Source organism: Pieris brassicae, chromosome 6 (genome assembly GCF_905147105.1).
Source record: "Pieris brassicae chromosome 6, ilPieBrab1.1, whole genome shotgun sequence".
In the NCBI taxonomy this organism is placed as follows: Eukaryota; Metazoa; Arthropoda; class Insecta; order Lepidoptera; family Pieridae; genus Pieris; species Pieris brassicae.
The window spans coordinates 2,162,185-2,168,184 of NC_059670.1; positions in this window are offsets into that span (position 1 = coordinate 2,162,185).

Sequence of the window (6,000 nt, forward strand, 5' to 3'; positions counted from 1 at the left end):
ATAGATATAAATTTGTATAATCCTTTATTTTGCTACCCTACAACATGTCTCAAACCCTATTTATCGTAGCGTGTCCGCGACTATGATCCAACTTCAAGCGTAAAAAAATCGATTTTTTAACATTTATTTCCACATATTTGCACCTCGTTTCACGCTTTTTGTATTTCTTGACCATCTTCGATATAGAGTAATGCAGTAGCAGTAATGACATTTATTGATAAATATATAATTCTATCAAATAGTACGATCGAATCGCTAATTAATATGCTCACTGAAACATTGCAAGCAACAATATACAAATTTAAATTTTAATAGGCGATTCATTAAATAATTGTCTTTGCTCCTCCTCATAATTTATATTTTTTATTATAATATATCAATCACTAAAAGGCCCGAAACGTTTAAGCATTGACAGTGTCCATGTATCACTTAACATCAGGCATGTCTCCTGCCACTTTGACCCCAGTTCTATAAAATCATCGGCTCCCTCGTAAACGCATATTTAAAGACAGATAAACTTACTGCATTATCCACAATTTGACCCAAGTTGCACAAAATGAATATACCTATAACGACGATAATTAGAAGAACAGCATATGTCATTGTATCAATATCAAGGTCATGCTAAAATTATTTATTTTGTAATAAAATAAACGTTACATCGTTGCTATTGTTAAAATTAATATGAACTAAAATAAAAGCTTTACACAAACTTTAAATAGTATGAAAGGTATTCTAAATAGACACTACTATTGTATGTATGATGTAGTTTTAATTTCATACGTTTTAAGTTCACATCGACAAACCAATTTCTAGATTTGCACTTGAGATTATTTACTTAAAAATCGCCAAACATCTATTGGATTTCTACATTCTGGAGTCATAGTGCGCTAAATATCGTATGCAGTGACTCAGTACATTTAATTATATCGAAAGAGTGCCTTAATATTTCTAACAAACTTACAGAGAGCGAAAGTTCTACGAAGCATATGGCTTCTAGAGTCATTGCGAGGAGTATTATTATTAGAAAGTACACTTTGCACGTAGCATTCAACTTGTTGGTGAATCTGTAACAGATGGGTTAACAATCTTACAAAAAATCTATTTTTTTTAAGTCTAACTATAAGCTTTATTCTCCTTAAATTCTTTATCAAAATATATTACCGACTAAAAATTTCACTAAAGGGTTTAAATTACATTTCTTCAGTATCTATTATATTCTTTTAGTAACACAATGCCAAACTATTATGATGTCTTATTGCATTATGGAGTCATTTATACAATTTTTAAATAATTATTCAAAAGTTGTAATATATATGTATCTGTTGATGTTTAACCCTTTGTCCAATCACTTGTTTTCGGCTTGACTTTGATTTATGAGACATTCTATATAATTATGCACTGCCCACTGTTGTTTTTCCAAACTAATTCTTAAAACCGGCCAACGCAGTCGCTAACCCTTTGGTATTGAGTGTCCATGCGCGGTGGTATAACTAAACATTACATGAGTCTCCTGACCCTGTTATATATAAAAAAATGTATATATAAAATAACCTTTGAAAAAATAAATGTGAAGGTACTCTTTCCTTAACTTTTCCCAAACTAATAAATTAACTAACTAAATATATATAAGTACCTTTTTACTGTAAGATATTGGATTATGCACTGTTTAAGAATTTCGTAGCACTCCTCATGCCATATCATGTTCCTCTCTCTAATTTCAACAATATCAGCCATATTCTTGAGAATAAAGGCCAAAATATTTAGTTGCCGAGTCATTTGAAGGATAATAAGAATTAATAGTGATAGGAAACATGGGTACGCTGAAACATATTTTACTTTTTACTCAATGACCAAATGCACTAAAAATTGTTAAAAAATCATTTTACATATCCTTATGTAACATAACAATATAAGGATATGTATGTTTGTCTGCAGTTGAGATATTGTGTTCAATCTGAGGTGAAATAGAAAATTCGATTAGGTTATTTTTGGCAGAAGAAAACTGTGATCTCCTCTGATCTGTTCTGAGCCGAACTAAAACTATTTCTATTACGTTAAAGTCAATGTCAAAAATCATTTATTCATATAGGTAACACAATGTACACTTATGAACGTCAATAAATATACATTAAATTCTAATTTCATATTTACTGCCAGTTCACAAATCAAGGGCGTAGAACGGAAGAGAAGAACTGGCAATAAACTTTGATACTCTAGCCAGACATCCGATCTCACAGTTCTGCATAGCCAGTCTCTTTAGAAATATAGAGACTTTACTTAGAGTTTATTATGTTATTATTACTTCTTTTTGATTATTTTAGATTAAGTTTGGTAATGTTATAACTTTTCAGTCCTACATATAATTTTGTTTCTCTTGATTTGGTTATGCATAACTTTTTTTTATTATTTCTTTGCCTGAAGAAGAAGAAGAAGAGGCGAAGAAGAGATCGCTTGTTAGCGATAAAGCCGCCAGTTGCATTTCTTTTAATTATTACGCTATTTGTTTTTCTTTGAATGTAATGAAAAGTAATCCATATTATTAGATTAACGTATGATAGTAACCTACCAATACAGCACAAAAATGCAGCGTGAGCCTGATATATGCAAGTGGAAATATATACCGCAATATGTTGAACACTCCAAGGAAACTCCATTTCAAATGCTGAAAGTAAAGAAGTATAAATAAGGATGTAAGAACCTTATAACCGAAATACAGACTATTATCTGAAGCAGTACGGAATGGGCGTATGCATAAATTTTCCCATGACATGGAATAAAGAATAAATACTTTTGGCTAGTTAAGTGTTCTTTTTATATAACACACAATTATTTAAAATGTCAATGTCAAATGTATGTAATATAGATAGCGGGTTAAACTTGGCGGGTATAGAACACCTAAAAAGAAAATACGTCCGCCATTTGTATAGGTTCTAACAACAGTTGACCAATGGATTATTTCTTTTAAATCTACACATCCCACCAGAGGGAGCTATATACCCACGTCGTATCGTCGAGCGAGTGTTTTTTCAAGGGAAAAAAAGGAAAAAGATCTTGTAACATGAGGTAGGACCACCTCAAAGGGTTCAGTGGAGAAAAATATTCCAATAGCAATATAGCCACAGCATCCTTATGAAATAAATATTGTATTTTGGACTGAAAAAATGCTATAATATAATCTTTGATATAATAAAAATTTTATAATATAATCTTTGAGCTATAAAATGTGTTATATAATTATGTATAATTTATTATAAAAATACTTACGTAATATGCGCAATGAACTATCTTTACTTTTGAGCACTTTATAAAAGGCCCCATAATAGTAAAGTACAGCGCAGAAGCAAACCAAGGCCAAATAAAGCTTTAACATACGCCCAGACACTCTTATCCATTTCTTCTCAGAGTTTATAATAAATAATTTTAAGTCATATTTTTTACCAAATACATCAATTTTCAAAACCTGGCTAATAATGTGCATATTTAAGCCGGGATTATTGAATACCATTTCATCTATGTACTCCTCTAACTCTTTTTTAAAGTAGAAATAATTACATAAGTTAAGGAATAGAATTGAAAACGTCAAAGATAGACACGCAGCTTGCATGCTTTTAGAGAAATTCCAGAAATGTTGTATGAAATAGTTAGCTGTGAATAAAATGGCCGATATGCTGATCATTATATTGAACATCATATAAAAGCGCCATGATTTTGAATTCCGATTAGGCTTAGAAAAAATCCTTATGCCTGCATAAGAAAGTACTCTGTCGAAGTAAGTTATAGTTCCATCCATGATGCGCGAACACACAACGAATATTAAAGATATGTGAATGCTATTAACATCCATTCAAAATTATTTATTAAAAGAATGAGCATTGTGGATGTTAACCACAACGATAGATTTATATCGATATTTAATTTCAATAAAAATAAGTACAATTATATACAGTTAGTTTAGTTTAAAAAATAAATTCAGAAGGTTTTTTACTAAAATAAATATGTCTAACCTATACGCGATTGATGTAACGAGATAAATTCGCGGGCATATTCGTTAAGTTATTTATACGTTTTAAAATCATGCATGCCTAAAATACGAAAAAGATATGACATCACAAATTGTATGCTTATCAATATTAGAACAAACTATAACACAACCCCAACAAATATAAATATTAAATTATATTATAAAACAGCAAGTAGCAATATTAAAACTACATTTTTTTTTATTAAGATTACATGTGCTTGTACACATTTTTTCTTCTTCGTTGTAATGTTTAATCAAATAAAAATGTTTTTGTAAATAAAGTATTTATAATTACTAAAAAAATGTCTATTTCGTTTGCAGATTAAAGTAACAAGATATATATCTTGTTACTTTAATTTATATATATTAATATATATCTGATAATTATGAGATAAACAATGCATCTATTAGTCGTAGAATAATTGTTCATCTTTACTTATATGTAAAGTGACACGAGAGCGAGCGTGATTTCACAGAGTCAGAGTTGTCTTTGCTTTCCTTCGGTGTTTTATTCATTAAACCATCGATATTTTATGTTATAGTGAAGGAAGGTATTGTCATTTAAACATTGGTCATTCTTAATGTAAAGGTTATTATGAACTAATATTACATATCATTATACTAATACATTTGTGAGAAATTCGCATGTGCTTTCTTAACTCCAGCAATTTATCCTTTTGTTTTACTTATTTTATTCAATATGGTCTGGGTACAAAGAAGTAAAAACTTTTTATTTCAATTTATTGTTTTGGTTATCAAAGAATTCATAGCTATGGATTTTTAAGGGATTTTTTAAAATTATTTTCGAAGTAAAATTACTAATTAAACTTTATTACTTTACACGTTTCGCGAAAACTTTGAAGCAGTCATAAGACAATATAATAGTCATCATTTTAAGTTATTATTAAGACAGCCAGTGTACCAATATCAAAACACAATAATAGGGATTCATTTTTATTTACTTTGATAGACACCCCATTGGTTATTCGTGAAGCGGAGTTTTTCTCCCATTCCGCTGATGTATGGCCTGATCAAATAATTCCGTTTATCTTTTTCGCTTTACGCTCTTTTTGTGGAAACAATTCTCGGCTCGAGCTGATATAGATGAGCTTTTAAGTTTTTGATTTGTGATTTATTTTCAACGATTCTGCGCGGTATTAGATATTTTTTATCGTTTTTATAGTAGAGTTTATGAGGCTTTTAGGCCAATGATTTATTTATATAGTAGGCATTTTTACTTTATTTGTAAATATGTTTTCACTGTGTTGTTTGCTTCTCCCCAATGTAGTAGTGTGCGCCTGATTGACTAATAATTTTCAAAATATTCGAGTGACTATTAAGTAAATGAAGTCATTTTAATGATTCTATCTAAGAAATCTTTACTCAAAACATATAGACGGATATAAGAGTCGAGACACTTGCCAATTCAATCAATTAAAAATGTAAGATAATATATGACAAATTAGTATCACATACCAATATATCACGCAGGCGATACGGTTGATATATAACACGATGGCTTTGGTCTATTTAAATTGGATTGATTGTAGAGGTGGCGTAGCAGCTCTACGATATTTCCATATATATTTAAATTATGAAAGATTTTTGTCAATCATTGTGGTAGATCATTATTTGAATATTACAATGTTTATTATAATAATTCTGTCGTGACGTGATTATCCAGTACTCTATGGATATCATTCTGAGTCGCGAGTTAACGCTAATTAATGACTCCCAAGTGTCAAAACGTATTGGAATTTAATACGAGATTAACGATTGTGTTGTCTCCTATCTGAATATTACTCCAAAATTTAGCATATCTGTTATTCACAAATTAAAGCTTTCTAACGATACTTCAATAAAAGTGCCCCTAAGCCCCTTATATATCCGTATTTTTTTTAAAGGATAGGGGGCAAAAGCCCCTCAGGTTCATCTGATATATTCTCAATGCAAAGGCCTGTACGCTCCTTTCCTTA